Consider the following 23,977-nt stretch of genomic DNA (forward strand, 5'->3'; position numbering starts at 1 on the left):
TAAAATAACGCTATTCACAGGCGCTGGGTGCTGATGACAACTCTCATAAGAGCCACCGCGTCTTGCTGAGCACAGCATTGAGTTGGTGGCTCTGATGAGCGTTGTCGTCACTACCTGGCACCTGTGAATAGTGGAACTTTACTGCTATTCACAGATGCCAGAGACATCGGGAACGTGGACTACATCGGAGGAACTTCGTGGGAACATGTTTGATAATATATTGGTGAGCGAGCAATAGTGTGGGGGAGTATTTATTCAAATAAAGTATTTTTGTATGTGTTTTTAATTTTTTTATTACCAGATTAGTAATGTGGGTGTCTGATAGACACCTCTCCATTACAAACCCCTGGGCTTGATGCCAGCTGACACTACACAGCTGACATCAACCCAAAAAAATATTACCCTGATTGCCACCGCTCCATGACAATCGGGAAGAGCCAGACAAAGTGCCAGAATTGACACATCTAATGTAATGCGCCAATTCTGGGACGGCTGCTGGCTTGTATTTTTAGGCTGGGAAGGGCCCAATAACCAGGGACCTTCCCTGCCTGATAATATAAGCCCGCAGCTGTCTGTTTTACCTTGGCTGGTTATCAAAAATAGGGGGGACTCCATGTTGTTTTTTTATTTATTAGTTTAAACATTAGCTCTCCTTCCTATAACAACTCTCCCTGAACTGCTTCCAGAGGACAGTGTGCCAAGCATCGTGTCACCGGGTCTCATATAAGACCCCATGATGCAATGCAGCCGGCCAATCATAATAATGCCAGTAGCCAACATGGTTATGGCATTACTATACATGGCGGGCAATCTCTGCATGTTTATTGGCTGTCTAACAACCGTGAAACATGTAAGTCGGGGACTTGAACATGGCGTTCGAGCACCCACGAAAATTGATTGAGTAGCGAGCGTACCAGAGTACCCCGATGCTCGATCAAGTATCAAGCAGTGGCGAGTACACTCGCTCATCACTAGTCAGTACATATTGTTATATCTATTCAAGGCAAATACAGTATATGCTAACCAATAGGAAGGGCCTGCCACCTTCTCCAGTATTCATGGCGTAAGAGTCAAGACTTCAAAGATTTACTGAATGTGGAAATGTTAGGCAACATGAGCTAAGGCAATGGCGCCGATTCATCAAGACCAGTGTTTTGCACACCTTTCTTAATGAAAAGTGCTCTGAAATAAGATGCTCCAAATTCATTAAGAAGTGTGTAAAAAATGTATTGCATCTTTCAGCTGCCATGCGACATCGCAAGAAAAGTCACTCCAGTCAGGGACTGGCATACATTCCCGTAGTAATTTCCACCACTTTTTTGGCTTAATTATGATTAATTTATTGGGCGTGTTTGATCATGCCCCTTCCCAGCTACACACCATCTACTTTCCAAAAAGTTGGCAGTTCCGACCAAGACTAGTGTAAAAACGCCAAAAGATGCCAAGTAGGGGTCAAAACCTAAATACAGGTTTTGCAAAAAATTGCTACATTTCAAACAGTTTTATGCCAGAACTCTAGTAAAAACAATTTAATGAATCAGCCTCAGTATATTCACTGCAGATGAGTTAGTATTATATTTCCATGGCAGTATTAGCTGCGAATTTCATTTTCGAATGCAGCACATTGGGAGCAAATATATCCTCAGTCAGCACCAGTAGAGCAATAGCATCCTGGCCCTGAGATCTTTAGGGGCATAGGCCGAACAAAGACTTTATGACAATAGTACAAGGATGTCAACTCACAAAATGGAGCCACCTTATATTTAGGCCACGCAGGCTGCTCAAAGTATCACAACAACACGTTGTTGTGTTGAAAATGGCCGTGCCACTGGTTCCACCACTAAATCAAGTAGTAGGACTGGTGTAATGTTCTGTGATGCTGAATCACTTCTTACGTACAAGCCAAGCGGCTGAGAAGTCAAGGAGTCCGAGGTCAAATGCCAGGAGGGTACGTCATAGACAAAGGGAAAAGACAAATGTATAATCAAAGGCAAAGTCTGGGGTCAGGAAACCAAGGTCAGAGTGTGTCAAGGCAAAAACGGGTAATACAAACAGGTAGTCAAAAAGGCAAGTCCAAGGTCCGGCGACAAAGATCAAAATATCAGAATACAGAGCACAGAGGAAACATACCACTGAGTTTAAAGGTACAACTTGCAAAGTCTGATAATATCCAGCCAGCAAAATAGTCAGGTAATCACCCAGAATGGGTAACACCTGGAGAACCCTGCAGGCCTGGCCAGATTGGGCTGCTGGGCTGTCAAGCACAATACCGATAGCTCAGCATGCCCCTGCCTCAGATTTGGGAGTTGGGTTGTCACTCACAATACTGACAGCTCAGCATGCCCCTGATCCTATAGGGCGGCTGAACTGTCACTCACAGCGTGGTGGAATCGTGACATGTTCCCTCTTGAAGGCCTCTTCATTTTGTTGCCCATGGGGCCTCCAGACTTATCTTTGACTATTATTGCATCCAACATAAAAGTGGAACTTATCGCTAAAGAGGATAGACCTCCATTCCAGCCTCCATTGCAATCCCAGTGTTGCATTCCCTACTTAAGCTTTTATACTGGCTATGATAGTAATCTACTGATTGGCTGTGCAATACCATGTATTCCATGTGACGTGATAGCTGTAATGGGGAAGCTGTACCTGAGGCTATTTTATCATTGTGTGACTAATGCAAGTGGGGATTTTTTGGCATCCTGCTTATATCAGATTGCAATATTATCTAATTTGCTGAGTCTTGCAGGTTTCCTAACACTTGACACTAATTCGATTGACATCATATTGATTGATACTCTAATACACATACATACTGTATATATTTAGATGAAAATATGAATGACAACAATATTGTTGAATATATACTGTATATATACACATATATATATATATATATATATATATATACATATATATATATATATATATACAGTACAGACCAAAAGTTTGGACACACCTTCTCATTTAAAGATTTTTCTGTATTTTCATGACTATGAAAATTGTACATTCACACTGAAGGCATCAAAACTATGAATTAACACATGTGGAATTATATACTTAACAAAAAAGTGTGAAACAACTGAAAATATGTCTTATATTCTAGGTTCTTCAAAGTAGCCACCTTTTGCTTTGATGACTGCTTTGCACACTCTTGGCATTCTCTTGATGAGCTTCAAGAGGTAGTAGTCACCGGAAATGGTTTTCACTTCACAGGTGTGCCCTGTCAGGTTTAATAAGTGGGATTTCTTGCCTTATAAATGGGGTTGGGACCATCAGTTGTGTAGTGCAGAAGTCTGGTGGATACACAGCTGATAGTCCTACTGAATAGGCTGTTAGAATTTGTATTATGGCAAGAAAAAAGCAGCTAAGTAAAGAAAAATGAGTGGCCATCATTACTTTAAGAGATGAAGGTCAGTCAGTCCAAAAAATTGGGAAAACTTTGAAAGTGTCCCCAAGTGCAGTTGCAAAAACCATCAAGCGCTACAAAGAAACTGGCTCACATGAGGACCGCCCCAGGAAAGGAAGACCAAGAGTCACCTCTGCTTCTGAGGATAAGTTTATCCGAGTCACCAGCCTCAGAAATCGCAGGTTAACAGCAGCTCAGATTAGAGACCAGGTCAATGCCACACAGAGTTCTAGCAGCAGACACATCTCTACAACAACTGTTAAGAGGAGACTTTGTGCAGTAGGCCTTCATGGTAAAATAGCTGCTAGGAAACCACTGCTAAGGACAGGCAACAAGCAGAAGAGACTTATTTGGGCTAAAGAACACAAGGAATGGACATTAGACCAGTGGAAATCTGTGCTTTGGTCTGATGAGTCCAAATTTGAGATCTTTGGTTCCAACCACTGTGTCTTTGTGCGACGCAGAAAAGGTGAACGGATGGACTCTACATGCCTGGTTCCCACCGTGAAGCATGGAGGAGGAGGTGTGATGGTGTGGGGGTGCTTTGCTGGTGACACTGTTGGGGATTTATTCAAAATTGAAGGCATACTGAACCAGCATGGCTACCACAGCATCTTGCAGCGGCATGCTATTCCATCCGGTTTGCGTTTAGTTGGACCATCATTTATTTTTCAACAGGACAATGACCCCAAACACACCTCCAGGCTGCGTAAGGGCTATTTGACCAAGAAGAAGAGTGATGGGGTGCTACGCCAGATGACCTGGCCTCCACAGTCACCAGACCTGAACCCAATCAAGATGGTTTGGAGTGAGCTGGACCGCAGAGTGAAGGCAAAAGGGCCAACAAGTGCTAAGCATCTCTGGGAACTCCTTCAAGATTGTTGGAAGACCATTTCCGGTGACTACCTCTTGAACCTCATCAAGAGAATGCCAAGAGTGTGCAAAGCAGTCATCAAAGCAAAAGGTGGCTACTTTGAAGAACCTAGAATATAAGACCTATTTTCAGTTGTTTCACAGTTTTTTGTTAAGTATATAATTCCACATGTGTTAATTCATAATTTTGATGCTTTCAGTGTGAATATACAATTTTCATAGTCATGAAAATACAGAAAAATCTTTAAATGAGGTGTGTCCAAACTTTTGGTCTGTACTGTATATTAAGCTACATTGTTGTTATTCATATTGTCATATCCAAAAAAATGGATTAAAGAAGTCCTGTCACTTGTCACAAATAAGTAATTTTTTTCTGATATAAATACGTCGTTCTCCTGAGTCTGGCAATGTTTTACTTTTGTTCCTGCTCCTCTCCGTTCCTGAGATTTGGCCTCTCCTCCTTGTATTCCATCTTTTTAGCCAAGGTTGGGTGGTCCTCAAGAAGACTCTTATACAGGTTAACACCTACTTTAACCATGTTCACTTGACTATAAAAACCAAATTTACATACGTAGGTGAAAGCGATGGCCGAATCTCAGGCGCAGGAACAAAAGAAAAACAACTCCGGATTCAGGAGATTGAGTGATGTCATCACTGCAGTAACCACCAGGGAATTTATTAGGATTCTCCTTACTTCTGCATCATGGGGGAAGAAGGAGCTGATGACACTTGTATTGACTGATCCTATTCATTGGGTAAGTACCTGTTGTTAAAGCATCATCTGCATCTCTCACTTCTTGATGTGGAATTAAGAGCCGCCAAAGAATCCCTTTAAATCCTCCGGTGGTCCTTGCCATTACTGCAGTGATGACATCACACACATGACAGCTGCTACTAATGACCCCAATGGTGGCCAGTCCACACATGTAATTATCGTTGCAGAATCAGGGTGGAGCATTTTTAACCCTTTTATTATTCCATTTTCAGCTCTCAAGTAACTTTCCTAAAATCCCAGACAACTCCTTTAACTTAAAGAGTATGTTTTTGTATCTTTTATTGGTTTGGAACCCAGTAAAGCAGGATGGGAAATATAACCAGTACCAACCAATGATCCCCGGTGCTGAGCGACCCCCAATTTCATGACATGTTTTTCAGATATGCCCGCATTGCCAGGACATCCCTCTGCTGATTTTCCATGTGTCCTCGCTCTCCGCCGTACTGTTTATTTGTGCATGTGCATCGCACCTGTCTGGAGCGTCTGCACGTGATTGTTTTATTATAGGGCCTCCCCTTAATAACAGTGCAGATCTCCCTGCATCACACGGGGTTAATCGCGATTATAAATTTAAACCATTTGAATAAACAACCTTCAACCCTGACCCCGGGTATTTGGAGGACTTAACACCTCCCATAGTCGTACTTGTTACCAGATGGAGCTATTAAATTGTGCACGGCTCGGTGCAGCGCTCTGCGGGCTGCCGACTGCTGCAGCTTTCTCCACTATTCTGCTCTCCATTTTCCCCTTCAATTGTTTAAGGTTACGCATCACATTCCACCGTAACACCGAGGCATCTCAGATCCTGACGCAGAAGGTCGGTCCGGTATTAATTGTGTTGTTTATTGCAATTACACCTAAAAGAAGGACTCCTGGGGTTTTTACCATACTGCTCCCAGGATTGACAATATGGCAGTGATTGGACTTGAAAAAAATTTCCATGTACAGCATGGGCGGCATTATTAGGCCACGGCCCCGCTATCAGTATTTGGTCAGTATTTGGTCAGTATTTTTTCTCAGGAGTGGGAGCCAAAACCAGGAGTGGGTGATAAATGCAGAATTGGTGACTTGTTTCTATTATACCTTTTCTCTGATTGTTCCTCACCTGGTTTTGGCTCCCACTCCTGAGAAAAAATACTGACCAAATACTGACCAAATACTGATAGTGGGGCCAGGGCCTTTTATAGACAGTATGACCGGTATTATTATATAGACAGTATAAGCAATATTATATAGACAGTATGAGCCGCATTATTATATAGACAGTACGAGCAATATTATTATATACACAGTATGAGCAGTATTACTATATAGACAGTATGAGCAGTATTATTATATAGACAGTATGAGGGTATTATTATATAGATAGTATGAGCAGTATTATTACATAGACAGTATAAGCAGTATTATATAGACAGTATGAGCCGTATTATTATATAGACAGTATGGCCGTTATTATTATATAGACAGTATGAGCAGTATTATTATATAGACAGTATGAGGGTATTATTATATAGACAGTATGAGCAGTATTATTACATACAGTATGAGAAGTATTATATAGACCGTATGAGCCGTATTATTATATAGACAGTATGACCGTAATTATTATATAGACAGTACGAGCAGTATTATATAGACAGTATGAGGGTATTGTTAAATAGACAGTATGAGGGTATTATTATATAGACAGTATGAGCAGTATTATATAGACAGTATGAGCCGTATTATTATATAGACAGTATGACCGTAATTATTATATAGACAGTACGAGCAGTATTATATAGACAGTATGAGGGTATTGTTATATGGACAGTATAAGGGTATTATTATATAGACAGCATGAGCAGTATTATATAGACAGCATGAGTGGTATTATTTTATAGAAAGTATGGCCGTTATTATTATATAGACAGTATGAGCAGTATTATTACATACACAGTACGACCAATATTATATAGACAGTATGAGAGTATTATTATATAGACAGTATGAGCAGTATTACCACATAGACAGTATGAGCAGCATTATATAGACAGTATGAGCCATATTATTATATAGACAGTATGAGCAGTATTATTATATAGACAGTATGACCGGTACTATTATATAGACAGTATGGCCATTATTATTATATAGACTGTATGAGAGGTATTATTATATAGACAGTATGAGCAGTATTATTATATAGACAGTATGACCGGTACTATTATATAGACAGTATGATTGGTATTATTATATAGACAGTATGAGCAGTATTATTATATAGAGAGTATGAGTGGTATTATTATATAGACAGCATGAGCCGCATTATTATATAGGCAGTATGAGCGGTATTATTATAGAGACAGTATAAGAGTTATTATTATAGACAGTATGAGCGGTATTATTATATAGACAGTATGAGCGGTATTATGATATAGACAGTATGAGTGGTATTATTATATAGACAATGTGAGTGGTATTATTATATAGACAGTATGGCCGGTATTATTACAGTATATAGACAGTATGAGCAGTATTATTATATAGACAGTATGAGAGGTATCATTATATAGACATCATGAGCCGCATTATTATATAGGCAGTATGAGCTGTATTATTATATAGACACTATAAGCGTTGTTATTATAGATAGTATGACCGGTATTATTATATAGACAGTATGAGTGGTATTATTGTATAGACAATATGAGAAGCATTATTATATAGACAGCATGAGCGACATTATTACCGTATATAGACAGTATGAGCAGTATTATTATATAGACAATATGAGAGGTATTATTATATAGACAGCATAAGCGGTATTACTATATAGACAGTATGAGCGGTATTATTATAAAGACAGTATGAGAGGTATTATTATATAAACAATATGAGTGGTATTATATTATTATACAGTATAGGCAGTATGAGTGGTATTATATTATTATATAGACAGTATGAGCAGTATTACTATATACACAATATGAGAGGTATTATTATATAGACAGTATGAGCAGTATTATTATATAGGCAGTATGAGCGGTATTATTATATAGACAGTATGAGCAGTATTATTATATAGACAGTATGACCGGTCCTATTATGTAGACAGTATGAGCAGTATTATTATATAGACAGTATGATCGGTATTATTATATAGACAGTATGAGCAGTATTACTATATAGACAGTATGAGTGGTATTATTATATAGACAGCATGAGTCGCATTATTATATAGGCAGTATGAGCGGTATTGTTATAGAGACAGTATAAGAGCTATTATTATAGACAGTATGAGCGGTATTATTATATAGACAGTATGAGCGGTATTATGATATAGACACTATAAGCGTTATTATTATAGACAGTATGAGCAGTATTATATAGACAGTATGAGTGGTATTATTATATAGACAGTATGAGTGGTATTATTGTATAGACAATATGAGAAGCAGTATTATATAGACAGCATGAGCGACATTATTACCGTATATAGACAGTATGAGAAGTAGTATTATATAGACAGTATGACTGGTATTATATAGACAGCGTGAGCGGTATTATTATACACAGTATGAGTGGTATTATATTATTATATAGACAGTATGAGCAGTATTACTATATACACAATATGAGAGGTATTATTACATAGACAGTATGAGCAGTATTATTATATAGACAGTATGAGTGGTATTATATTATTATATAGGCAGTATGAGCAGTATTACTATATACACAATATGAGTGGTATTATTATATAGACAGTATGAGAGGTATTATATAGACATCTTGACCAGTATTATTATACATGGTATGGGAGGTATTATATAGACAGTATGAGTGGTATTATATTATTATATAGACAGTATGAGCAGTATTACTATATACACAATATGAGAGGTATTATTATATAGACAGTATGAGAGGTATTATTATATAGACAGTATGACTGGTAGTATTATATAAACAGTATGGAAGGTATTATTATATAGACAGTATGAGAGGTATTATATAGACAGCATGAGCAGTATTATTATACACGGTATGGGAGGTATTATATAGACAGCATGAGCGGCATTATTATAAACGGCATGGGAGGTATTATATAGACAGTATGAGTGGTATTATATTATTATATAGACAGTATGAGCAGTATTACTATACACACAATATGAGAGGTATTATTATATAGACAGTATGAGCGATATTATTATATAGACAGTATGAGCGGTATTATTATATAGACAATATGAGCAGTATTATTATATAGACAGTATGAGCGGTATTATTATATAGACAGCATGAGCAATATTATACTGTCTACTGCTGATACTGTCTATATAATAATACCGCTCATACTGTCTATATAATAATACTGCTCATACTGTCTATATAATAATACCACTCATACTATCTATATAACAATACCTCTCATACTGTCTATATAATGAGAGGTATTATTATATAGATAGTATGAGCGGTATTATTATATAGACAGTATGAGCAGTATTATTATATAGACAGTATGAGAGGTATTATTATATAGGCAGTATGACTGGTAGTATTATATAAACAGTATGGCCGGTATTATTATATAGACAGTATGAATGGTATTATTATATAGATAGTATGAGCAGTACTGTTATATAGACAGTATGACTGGTAATATATAGCTAGCATGAGTGGTATTATTATATACAGTATGAGTGGTATTATATTATTATATAGACAGTATGAGCAGTATTACTATATACACAATATGAGAGGTATTATTATATAGACAGTATGAGCAGTATTACTATATATACAATATGAGAGGTATATAGACCAGGGGTCCTTAAAATTTTTAAACATGGGGCCAGTTCACTGTCCCTCAGACCATTGGAGGGCCGGAATATAGTTTTTAAAAAAAACTATGAACAAATTCCTATGCACACTGCACATATCTTATTTTGAAGTAAAAAAACAATACAGGAACAAATACAATATTTAAAATGAAGAACAAGTAAAGTTAAATTAACCGGTATTTCAATAGGCAGGTAAATGTCCCCAATAGGCAGCATAGGTCCCCAATAGGCAGGTAAATATCCCCAATAGACAACATAGGTCCCTAGTAGGCAGGTAAATGTCCCCAATAGGCAGCATAGGTCCTCAGTAGGTAGTATAGGTCCCCAATAGGCAGGTAAATGTCCCCAATAGGCGGGTAAATGCCCCCAATAGGCAGGTAAATGTCCCCAATAGGCAGCATAGGTCCTTAATGGGCAGGTAAATGTTCCCAATAGGCAGCATAGGCCCCCAATAGGCAGGTAAATGTCCCCAATAGGCAGGTAAATGTCTCCAATAGGCAGCATAGGTCCTCAATGGGGAGGTAAATGTCCCCAATAGGCAGGTAAATGTCCCCAATAGGCAGCATAGGTCCTCAATGGGCAGGTAAATGCCCCCAATAGGCAGCATAGGTCCTCAATAGGCAGGCTGTTTCCCCCTTATAATGCCCTATGCAGGCTGTTCCCCCCTTATAATGCCCCATACAGGCTGTTCCCCCCTTATAATTCCCCATGCAGGATGTCAACCCCCATATAATGCCCCATGCAGGATATCCCTTTCTCCCACCATATAATGCCCCATGCAAGATATCACTCCCCTGTCTTTATAATGCGCCATGCAGGATGTCACCCCCCATATAATGCCCCATGCAGGATATCGCTCCCCTGTCTTTATAATGCCCCATTCAGGATGTCACCCCCCATATAATGCCCCATGCTGGATGTCACCCCACATATAATGCCCCATGCAGCATGTCACCCCCTCCCCATATAATGCCCCATTCAGGATGTCACCCCCCCATATAATGCCCCATGCAGGATATCACTCCCCTGTCATTATAATGCCCCATTCAGGATGTCACGCCCCCATATAATGCCCCATGCAGCACGTCACTCCCCCATATAATGCCCCATGCAGGATGTCACCCCCCCCCATATAATGCCCCATGCAGGATGTCACCCCCCCATATAATGCCCCATGCAGGATGTCACCCCTAATATTATGCCCCATGCCTCCATACATTAAAAATACTCACCTCACTCCTCCTCACCTGCTGCCGCTGCTCATGTCCGGACTCCAGCGTCGCCGGCGTCTTCCCGCTCTGCGCTGCCTGTGATGGCTCAGGGGAGGGCGCGGTGGAAAGCGTCACCCCACCCTCTGACCTGAGACGTCACAGGGAGTGCAGAGCAGGAAGACAGCGGATCTGCGGAGGCACGGGGAGAGGTAAGTATCCGGCTGCCGGGGCCCTGAGCAAGCGGGGGAGAAGGGCGGGCACTGACACCGCTCTCCTCCGCCCACAGCCCGGCGGGCCGGATAAAAATCCTCCACGGGCCGTAGTTTGAGGACCCCTGATATAGACAGTGTGACCGGTATTAATATTATATAGACAATATGACAATATGACAAGTATTATTATATAGACAGTATGAGAGGTATTATTATAAAGACGGTATGACCAGTATTACTATATAGACAGTAAGACCGGTATTATTATGTAGACAGTATTAGCAGTACTTTTATATAGACAGTATGAGCGGTATTAGTATATAGACAAAACTACCCAAAAAAAAGGGCAAAAATTTTTTTATTGAAGGGTAACTCCCAACTAAACTATACAACCGATAAATAATGGAGACCAAAAAACACCCAAAGTAATAACTACATATAATCTTTATTAACGTTGAACAGATAATCTAAAAACAGATAAAAAATAGAAGTGTAGAACAGAACGTCCCCACTTCCCAAGGAGGCACAATAAATAAATACTAAATACATACAGTACAGATCAAAAGTTTGGACACACCTTCTCATTTAAAGATTTTTCTGTATTTTCATGACTATGAAAATTGTACATTCACACTGAAGGCATCAAAACTATGAATTAACACATGTGGAATTATATACTTAACAAAAAAGTGTGAAACAACTGAAAATATGTCTTATATTCTAGGTTCTTCAAAGTAGCCACCTTTTGCTTTCATGACTGCTTTGCACACTCTTGGCATTCTCTTGATGAGCTTCAAGAGGTAGTCACCGGAAATGGTTCTCACTTCACAGGTGTGCCCTGTCAGGTTTAATAAGTGGGATTTCTTGCCTTATAAATGGGGTTGGGACCATCAGTTGTGTTATGCAGAAGTCAGGTGGATACCCAGCTGATAGTCCTACTGAATAGACTGTTAGAATTTGTATTATGACAAGAAAAAAGCAGCTAAGTAAAGAAAAACAAGTGGCCATCATTACTTTAAGAAATGAAGGTCATTCAGTCCGAAAAATTGGGCAAACTTTGAAAGTGTCCCCAAGTGCAGTTGCAAAAAACATCAATCGCTACAAAGAAACGGGCTCACATGAGGACCGCCCCAGGAAAGGAAGACCAAGAGTCACCTCTGCTTCTGAGGATAAGTTTATCCGAGTCACCAGCTTCAGAAATCGCAGGTTAACAGCAGCTCAGATTAGAGACCAGGTCAATGCCACACAGAGTTCTAGCAGCAGACACATCTCTTCAACAACTGTTAAGAGGAGACTGTGCAGCAGGCCTTCATGGTAAAATAGCTGCTAGGAAACCACTGCTAAGGACAGGCAACAAGCAGAAGAGACTTGTTTGGGCTAAAGAACACAAGGAATGGACATTAGACCAGTGGAAATCTGTGCTTTGGTCTGATGAGTCCAAATTTGAGATCTTTGGTTCCAACCACCGTGTCTTTGTGCGACGCAGAAAAGGTGAACGGATGGACTCTACATGCCTGGTTCCCACCGTGAAGCATGGAGGAGGAGCTGTGATGGTGTGGGGGTGCTTTGCTGGTGACACTGTTGGGGATTTATTCAAAATTGAAGGCATACTGAACCAACATGGCTACCACAGCATCTTGCAGCGGCATGCTATTCCATCCGGTTTGCGTTAAGTTGGACCATCATTTATTTTTCAACAGGACAATGACCCCAAACACACCTCCAGGCTGTGTAAGGGCTATTTGACCAAGAAGGAGAGTAATGGGGTGCTACGCCAGATGACCTGGCCTCCACAGTCACCAGACCTGAACCCAATCGAGATGGTTTGGTGTGAGCTGGACCGCAGAGTGAAGGCAAAAGGGCCAACAAGTGCTAAGCATCTCTGGGAACTCCTTCAAGATTGTTGGAAGACCATTTCCGGTGACTACCTCTTGAAACTCATCAAGAGGATGCCAAGAGTGTGCAAAGCAGTCATCAAAGCAAAAGGTGGCTACTTTGAAGAACCTAGAATATAAGACATATTTTCAGTTGTTTCACACTTTTTTGTTAAGTATATAATTCCACAAGTGTTAATTCATAGTTTTGATGCCTTCAGTGTGAATGTACAATTTTCATAGTCATGAAAGTACAGAAAAATCTTTAAATGAGAAGGTGTGTCCAAACTTTTGGTCTGTACTGTAAATTTATATATAATGCTATAAACCTATTGAATGTAAAATAATGGCCACAAGCTTAAGGCCCTGGCCCACTATCAGTATTTGGTCAGTATTTGGTCAGTATTTTTTCTCAGGAGTGGGAGCCAAAACCAGGTGAGGAACAATCAGAGAAAAGGTATAGTAGAAACAAGTCACCAATTCTGCATTTATCACCCACTCCTGGTTTTCGCTCCCACTCCTGAGAAAAAATACTGACCGAATACTGACCAAATACTGATAGTGGGGCTGTGGCCTAATGCTGATAGTGTGGAACCAAGTCCTACACATAGTTAACATGGAATAGATATACACATGAATGTATCAAGATAACTAACGTGCAAAATAACAGACAGGTATAGAAGCATGTCAATAAGAGATATGAATTCAATTCAGCCTCATATTAGTGTGGAACAAAAGTCCTACATAAAGCTGACATGAAAAAGACATACTCATAAATGTCTCAAGATAAATAATGTGCAAATAGCAAACAAGTATAAGAACATGCAAATGAGAGGTATATGCCTATGGATTCAGTTCAGCCACATAATAGTGTGGAACAAAGTCTTACAGAGGCTAAAATAGACAAACACATGAATGTCTCAAATAAATAATATGCTAAATAATATACAAATATAGGGCCATGCAAATGATATAAACCTATGGATTCAGTTCAGCCTCAGGGAGATGGGGTACAGAAACCCCAACGCGCGTTTCGCGTCAGGTATATATTATATAGTCTGTATGGCTGGTATTATATAGGCAGTATGGCGGGTATTATAAAGGCAGTATGGCGGGTGTTATATAGGCAGTATGGCTGGTATTATATAGGCATTATGGCAGGTATTATATAGGCAGTATGGCGGGTATTATATAGGCAGTATGGCTGGTATTATATGGCAGTATATTTGGTATTATGTATGCAGGATTACTGGTATTATGTAGGCAGTATGGCTGGTATTATATAGGCAGTATGTTTGATATTATGTAGGCAGGATTATTTATATTACAGTGCTGGCCAAAAGTATTGGCACCCCTGCAATTCTGTCAGATAATACTCAGTTTCTTCCTGAAAATGATTGCAATCACAAATTCTTTGGTATTATTCTCTTCATTAAATTTGTCTTCAATGAAAAAAACACAAAAAGAATTGTCCTAAAGCCTAATTGGATATAATTCTACACCAAACCTAAAAAAGGGGGTGGACAAAAGTATTGGCACCCTTTGAAAAATCATGTGATGCTTCTGTAATTGGTGTAATTAACAGCACCTGTAACTTACCTGTGGCACCTAACAGGTGTTGGCAATAACTAAATCACACTTGCAGCCAGTTAACATGGATTAAAGTTGACTCAACCTCTGTCCTGTGTCCTTGTGTGTACCACATTGAGCATGGAGAAAAGAAAGAAGACCAAAGAACTGTCTGAGGACTTGAGAAACCAAATTGTGAGGAAGCATGAGCAATCTCAAGGCTACAAGTCCATCTCCAAAGACCTGAATGTTCCTGTGTCTTCCGTGCGCAGTGTCATCAAGAAGTTTAATGCCCATGGCACTGTGGCTAACCTCCCTAGATGTGGACGGAAAAGAAAAATTGATGAGAGATTTCAACGCAAGATTGTGCGGATGGTGGATAAAGAACCTCGACTAACATCCAAACAAGTTCAAGCTGCCCTGCAGTCCGAGGGTACAACAGTGTCAACCCGTACTATCCGTCGGCGTCTAAATGAAAAGGGACTGTATGGTAGGATACCCAGGAAGACACCACTTCTTACCCCGAGACATAAAAAAGCCAGGCTGGAGTTTGCCAAAACTTACCTGAGAAAGCCTAAAACGTTTTGGAAGAATCTTCTCTGGTCAGATGAGACAAAAGTAGAGCTTTTTGGGAAAAAGCATCAACATAGAGTGTACAGGAAAAAAAAAAAGAGGCATTCAAAGAAAAGAACACGGTCCCTACAGTCAAACATGGCGGAGGTTCCCTGATGTTTTGGGGTTGCTTTGCTGCCTCTGGCACTGGACTGCTTGACCGTGTGCATGGCATTATGAAGTCTGAAGACTACCAACAAATTTTGCAGCATAATGTAGGGCCCAGTGTGAGAAAGCTGGGTCTCCCTCAGAGGTCATGGGTCTTCCAGCAGGACAATGACCCAAAACACACTTCCAAAAGCACTATAAAATGGTTTTAGAGAAAGCACTGGAGACTTCTAAGGTGGCCAGCAATGAGTCCAGACTTGAATCCCATAGAACACCTGTGGAGAGATCTCAAAATGGCAGTTTGGAGAAGGCACCCTTCAAATATCAGGGACCTGGAGCAGTTTGCCAAAGAAGAATGGTCTACAATTCCAGCAGAGCATTGTAAGAAACTCATTGATGGTTACCGGAAGCGGTTGATCACAGTTATATTGGCTAAAGGTTGTGCAACCAAGTATTAGGCTGAGGGTGCCAATATTTTTGTCCGGCCCTTTTTTTGAGTTTTGTGTGAAATGATCAATGATTTGATTTTTGCTTCATTCTCTTTTGTGTTTTTTCCTTGCAAGCAAATTAAATGAAGATAATAATACCAAAGAATTTGTGATTGAAATCATTTTCAGGAAGAAACTGAGTATTATCTGACAGAATTGCAGGGGTGCCAATACTTTTGGCCAGCACTGTATATAGGCAGTATGCTTGGTATAATATAGGCAGTATGCTTGGTATATAGGCTTTATGGCTGGTATTATATCGGCAGTATGTTTGGTATTATAAAGGCAGAATGTTTGGTACTATATAGGCAGCAAGGTTGGTGTTATATAGGCAGTATGGCTGGTATTATATAGGCAGTATGTTAGGTATTATATAAGCAGTATGCTTGGTATACAGACAGTATGACTGGTATTACATAGCCACTATGTTTGGTATTATATCGGCAGCATAGTTGGTGTTAATAGGCAGTATGTTTGGAATTATTATTTATACAGTTGTTTCACAGAAAGTTTTAGATGTCACGTACGTCATATTTTTTGGGGTGGAGAAAAGTAAATGTGTTTTGATAAAAGAGAAGCCCTAGAAATAGCTAAGAAAATATAGATTTCATGGAGGAGATGGGGTTAAACTTTGAGTCCACATGACACCAGACAGAAATCCATTCATTCCCCTTGCGGATGTTCTGTAAGGCGATGCGTTGGTTACACACAACCTTGAGTTAAGTGTGTGGCGCTCCCACGCTGCATGTTCTGTAAAGAATCTCCCCTTCCAGAGAATGGGAAGTCTGGCTGAGATTATTGCACCTCAGTGAATGATAAATCAGACCTTTCACTTCTGGTTTTTACTGGCAGAAAATCCAGAACAGCACCAGGAACCTCTGCAGTTCCAGAGTGCGCAGAGACAGCATCCAACACGAGAAGCCGAGTCCTGCCGACCCGTCCCATTATACGCAATTAAATAAGAAAAGATCAGCATGTAATCTCTTTTTCCATATAATTTTCCATATAATTTTACTGCTAATCGTGAATTTACCAGGCGCGTAGTCCAATAATCCGTCCAGATTTAGAGCTTTGCCCCTTCTACTTCATCAATAAGGTAACGACACAAGAGCGAACATTCATTCATTTGTAGTTTTGTAGCCATATTTTTTTTTTGTAGCGTTGGGATGAGGTTTGAAGACTATAAATCACTGATATTAGAGGGTTTATTCCGAAATGCATCGCTTTACTAGACATTTATGTCTTCGTTCTGTACTTTTAAGCTTTTTATTTATATCATTGGGTAAAGTTTTGACTCTTTCTCCCTAGACTAGAGGGTATGTCCATTTTTGTAACTTTTTTTTAAATACGTTTTATAAATTTTAGCAACTTGTCAACTCTCTTGGATAGCGTTGAGGAAAAATATTTGAAGGACCCTGGACACTGCGGCCGCGTCGGTAATCTGTTGATGCCAGACCAGAATCCTGCAAAACTCCTATTATCTACGGGATCCCCAGCACCTCTTCTGATTAGTTGACCACTCACAAAGAAATGTGCTCATTGCGCTGCAATGTAATAATGTCATGGGAACCACTAATCAGAAGAGGCACCGGGGATGCAGCAAATAGTAGGAGGTTCTGGTCCGGTAGCCATGAACTCCAAACGTGGCCACTGGACCAGAGTTCTGCAAATCTACTACACCAACAGGATCCCCAATACCTCTTCTGATTAGTTGGCCACCCACAAAGGTGTACTGCATTGTAATAATGTCATGGGAACTACTAATCAGAAGAAGCTTCGGGGATGCCGTGGGTAGTAGGAGGTTCTCAAAGCACTGATCTGGTAGCAATGAACTACCAACATGTCCATTGGATCAGAGTTCTGCAAATTTCCAACTACCTACAAGATCCCCAGCGCCTCTTCTGATTAGTTGGCTACTCACAAAGATATGTGCATACTCTGCAATGTTATAATGTCACAGGAGCTGCTAATCAGAAGAGGCACTGGGGATGCCGCAAGTAGTAGGAGGTTCACAAGGCTCTGGTCCAGTAGGTATGGATTACCATTGGGGCCACTAGACCAGGGTCCTGCAAATCTTTTTGCTCAACCTGACTTTTGGGATATCCATGAGATTCCTGGAAAACAGTGAGACCTCCCGGACTCCGTGAAGAGTTGGCAAACCTCCTTGGGGGCCACCAAAACCTCCCAAAATCTCCAGAAAATTAGTTTCGTGAAGCTTTGGCGGCACTTAAACACATTCCAGGGGCAAAGAATAGGTGAGTAAGGGGAGTGGATGATATGAGAAGGTGGCATGGCTGGGAAAAAAGGGCGGTCCTTCTATTCTTCCAACCATGATGTCCTTCTCCAGCGATTGCTCTCTTATTTTAGAAGGCGTCTATTCTTTGTCTTCATTGTGTTGAGTAGAAGTCCCATGTTCGAGCTTTCCATCTTGACACTCCATAATAAGTCCTTCTTTCCATCTAGGCTTGTTGCTTTTAATGTTGTATCATCTATGTATTTAAGATTTGTGATGATCCAGCCTACAATTTTGATTAGGTTCTATGGTTACAGACTACAAACAAACCATGTATGTACTGTGATCCTGCAGCCATGTGGTCATCATAGGCTAACTATTTACACCTAAACAGAAAGAAAACTAAGGTGCTGGTGTTGAACTATATCAGGAGAAAGATGGACTGTTCACTTGTCACTATTGCTGCTCAGGAAGGGAGCATTACAAATATTTGGGAGTCCATTTGGACAGCGAACTGAACTGGAGGTTCCATACGGAGAAGATTTACAAGAAGGAGATGAGCAAACTGTATTTCCTTTGGAAACTAAGATCGTTAAATACATGCAGCAAAATGTTAGAAATGTTCTACGAGTTCGTAGTGGCAAATGCCATCTTTTTCGCAATCATATGCTGGGGAAGTAGTGTGCGGGTGTCTGATGCTAATAGCTAAATATGCTTATCAAGAAAGCAAGCTCTGCTGTTAGTCACCACCTTGCCACTTTTGAGGAGGTACTGAAGAAAGGAAGAAGTGTTTGGTGATAATGAGCAATAACGCACACCCATTATAGGAACTGTTCTTGAGGCTAATGAAAACCTTCAGCAACCATCTAATCCTACTAAGGTGTAAGTAGGAAAGATGCAGGAATTGGTTTGTGCCGACTACTATGGGAATGTACAACTACCTAAGTGTGAAATTCTCCAAGTGACTGGTGTATTATTGCCGTTCTAATTGTATATCGTACTGACCGGTCATGAACAGGAATGTATGAGATTATACCTGAAAAATTCTACTGTTATGTTGTAATTCATGTCTATGTTCTGCTGCTGTGATACTGTACTTTCCCTCAGGATAAAGAAAGTGTATTGTATCGTATCCCTTCAATCCTTTATGGTCAGTATGTTTTCTAGAAGAGGGGGCAAACATGATTGAATAATGCTTGGCTGCAGGATCTGACTCCACAATGGGTTTGTTTGTAGTCTGTAACCATAGAGACGGATAGATTTGTTAAAGATCTGTATACACAAAATGATAGAGGATTTAGAAAAAAAAATAAAAACATTTTTTTTCATCTTACACGATTTTGACCTTAATTTTAGAAGTTTAGACAGCAAGTTCAGCTCAGCACATGATAAGTCAAGGGCCCTGTTGTGAATTTTGCATTAGGCCCCAGGCACTTGAAGCTAGCACTAGCTCCATAATGCATTGCTTGTGATGGAGGAATTTATCTTTTACTCTAAAAAGAGACAAAAACCCCTTAAATTGTTAATCAGTACCAAAGAAGTAAAGTATTTACTGATCTACTGGAATATTTTATGTAGATTTTTTTTAAAAAATGGAGTTTCCCTTTAAGTCCAAACACACTTGGGTCAAGTGGTCAAACAGCAGACGAGCAGATTCTTGTTTATTTCCCTAATGGGGAAGTAAATGTCATCAGTGCAGCTTAAGTGTGGAGAGACCCAAGTTCAAAAAGTTCCCAAAAAACAAATAATCTTTCTGTCAGTAACTAGACTTCTCCAAAGTTTAACTTGAAACACCTCATTAATTTCATAGAAGTTCTCCTGGTACACAGAAACGAGGAAGCGAATGCCTGTTAATAGGAGTTAACAACAAGAAGCAGAAATCACTCCGAGAGCGGATTCAGAGAAGGACGCTTCCGCATTCTCCATAACTATTCCTGCTGAAGTTAACGGATCTGTTTCTGTAGGTCATAATGGCGTAGGATTGTTGAGAGCTTACCTTCCTACACTCACCTTAGTAAAAGCATTTACTACCTAAATAAAGGGGTTTATCAGACCTTTAATATTGGTGGCCCATTGATTGCCAACGATCAGCTGATTGAAGATGCCACAATGCAATGGAAATGGCACAGCTCCATACATTGTTTAGTGGCTACTAGAGTTGAGTAGATCAATTTGTGGGACTCAGGTCCATTGGTTAAGTCAGTAGTTTCTGGACTTTTGATTATCTGAACATTATTTGTGCATCACACCGCAATAAAGATATTGTACTATCCTGGCTAATTAAAGCTTTGGGAGATTTGCGAACAACCCATCCAGAGACCAGTGACGACATACCTGGCTAATGGACCGGAGTCCCGCAATTCGATTCGCCTATCTCTAAAGGCCATGATTGGTATTGCAATCTCTCCTATACAATTCCTCACTAGTGAAGAGCAAGCACTAAAATGCTTGGGTACTCGGACCGAGTAACAAGCCCAATGTAAGTCTATGGGAAACTCGAGAATTTTCCGGCGGCCCCCTCGGCGGTCTGCAGAGGGCCTAAAAATTGCCCAAATCGATGGGAATAGTGCTGAAATGACATGGGAACAGCATGGGGAAGACCCCTGGAAGCATTTCTGACTCCCAGGTCACTGCTGGTAACAATGTTGTCAGAGTATTACGACACTTTTACAGACTCACAATAAAACATACAAAAACTAAACCAAAATGGATTTTCCTGTGAAAAATGTTAAGGGACATCCTTTCCAGGGTAATGACTTGTATATAAGGCAAAATAAATATGCAAAAACAAAAATTATCCTCCACAACTTTGGCTATGTTCACACATAGCGTTTTTGATGCGTTTTTGCACTTTTGCATTGCTTTCAACGGTGAAAAATACATTTACCAGTAAATGTCATTTTAACATTTTACCTCTTTATCTTCCCATGTGGTGCGCGAGACATGATCAGACACATCCTGTTTCATTTATGAAGGAGGGACTCTGAAAGTCACAAAGCCTATTTATATGGGGCCATCAGGCAACCCTTACTATTCTTAAAAGGCCAGCAATCGGTCCTCACTATTATTCGAGGACCATCAGCCGGCTATGCTTTGTTGTTCCCATTATTAAAGAATGGGTCTCCTATACTGTTATTGCGTATGCAGTGACTGCAAGGGCTGCCAAAAATTTGGACACACCCCAATACCCCTTTGAACAGACATAGAGGAGGGCCTCAGTAAAAAAATGTTCCCATTATAAAGGAGTGGGTCTCCTATAGTGGTAATGCACATGCAGTGGCTGCAAGGGCTGCCTAAATTTGGGAAGTACCTCAATACCAATTTGAAGACACATAGAGGTGGGCCTCAGTAACGACATGTTCCCATTAGAAAGTAGCGGTTCTGCTATACAGCTATTGCGTATGCAGTGACTACCACGGCTGCCTAAATTTGGGAAATAGCCCAATACCAATTTAATGACACATAGAGGAGGGCCTCCGTAACTACATGTTCCCATTAGAAAGGAGCGGTTCTGCTATACAGTTATTGCGTATGCAGTGACTGCAACGGCTGCCTAAATTTAGGAATAACCCCAATACCAATGTAAAGACACATACAGGAGGGTCTCTGCAACAAAATATTCTCATTATAAACGAGCGGTTCTGCTATACAGTTATTGCGTATGCAGTGACTGCAACGGCAGCCTAAATGTAGGAAAAATCCCAATACCAATTTTAAGACACATAGAGGTGGGTCTCAATAACAAAATGTTTCCATTATAAAAGTGTGATTCTGCTATACAATTATTGCGTATGCAGTGACTGCAATGGCTACCAAAAATTTGGAGGCACTCCAATGTCCCTTGGAAAAGACATAGAGGTGGGCCTCATGAAAAATGTTACCATTATTAGTAAGTTGGTCTCCCATACTGTTATTGCCTATGCAGTGAATGCAAGGGCTGCCAAAAATTTGGACGCATCCCCAATACCCCTTTGAAGGTGTGATGAAATGGCAGCAGAGAGACCCCGCAGAATCCCATGGCTGCCACCACTTGTGATGGATCCACACTTCGCCACCCGTCTGATGTCACTATTACGTCAGTCGGATCACGTGATATGGATCTGCCCTTTGCACTACCTTTGACGTTCCACTGCGGCTGTGAGAACCTCATAGGTGGCCTTGTCCCCAGCCATGAGACTGGCAGCTTGCACAAGGTCATCCAAGCCTGCCTGGCTGGGGGGATGGTCAAGTGGTGGGTGGCCTACTGCGGGACTGACCAATGGCAACTCTCTCTCTCTGGGGAGCCTGGGTTGGACTCCCCTTCTCTTAGAGCGACATCGTCTTCCACCTCCTCAACACCATCCGTAGCATTGGCCATCTCCTTGGTTCTGCCCCTGGTGCCACTGGCCATCTTTGCACTCTATAGTCACTGACAAAGAACTGCAAACTGATGCACCCACACACCTTACAGTATTTGCACTCTGACTGTCTATTGCTGAGCTGATCTTAAGACTCCAGCAGCAAAAGCTACTACTGGCAGTCTTTAGTGTCTGTGAGTATGCATTCCACATTCACACACACTATTATCTCGATCCCACACCGCTTGCCACCAATGTGAGTAAATGGTAGCAGAGAGACCCCACAGAATCCCACCATTGCCATAAATGTGAAGAAATGGCTGCAGAGAGACCCTGCAGAATCCCACTGCTGTCACCAATGTGATGGATCCACACCCCGCCACCCGCCTGACGTCACTATTACATCAGACGGATCAAGTGATACGGATCTGGCCTTTGCACCAACGTGACGTGGAGCACCCCCTTGTGAACGCGTAAGGTCAGATTGGTACAGTTCTACACAGACACCCTCTGTCCACATGGGTACAGAAAGGCACCAGGGAGTTAGAAGAGGTGGCCCACTCAGTCACTGACATGGCACCACACTCACTCACACCCCTTTCAGGCTGAGAGGCTTGTCGGCCTTGGAGAGCTGCCACCAGTTTCTATTAGGTATAACAGACTTATATCAGGCTAGAAACCAGACCGGTAGCATGTTCGTCGGACCGAATAATGGACGTGAGAGTTTGTGAATTGAGATAAAAGACCAGTCCAAGCTTAAAGTATATATTTAATCTCCGTAAGGGCACACTAGACATTACATAAGGGTTATACATACATAATGGTCAGAGATGCAAACACATTAGTAGTGGTACAAAAGATATAAGCAAAACTTAACAGTCAATTACCAGTCATATGAAAGGCCTGGCTTTTGGGAGAGGGGCTGCCACATGGGAGGTTTGTGGGGCCCTCTTTCTTTGTTGCATGACTTCATCCACACGATGTATCCTCGTGACCTCAGAGGGACAAAGACACTGGGCTGTAGCAGCGGGGGTTGTGAATCTCTCTGGATCACTCCCCTTACTGCCCTCTGGTTGAGCCTAAGTCTCCACCCCAGTCTCTCTCAGCTAAAAACTACCAAAAACTAAAATGGGCTATACATCCTTAATGGATGGTCCTAGGAAGCCGGTTCTGATGTCATCAGATCCAGCTGGGCCCTTGCTACGCGTGGATACCAAGCACCAGGCCCTAGGGGCACCCGCAAGGCTGTTCCGTGTAACTCCCTTTCACTATGAACTGGACTGTGCTGAGAGCCAGGGTGAGATTCCCCATTCTCTTGGGTTTCCAAAAATCTATTTGGTGTATCACTGGGATATTCCGATAACTCGGTGTTGAATTAAAATATCTGACACAAAGGACCCCATGGCTTTGGGGCCCACAGGGGGTCTTCCTGTGCAGCTCA

Source organism: Phyllobates terribilis, unplaced genomic scaffold (assembly GCF_046119375.1).
Source record: "Phyllobates terribilis strain yellow unplaced genomic scaffold, ASM4611937v1 Scaffold_5__5_contigs__length_657084704, whole genome shotgun sequence".
Taxonomy (NCBI): domain Eukaryota; kingdom Metazoa; phylum Chordata; class Amphibia; order Anura; family Dendrobatidae; genus Phyllobates; species Phyllobates terribilis.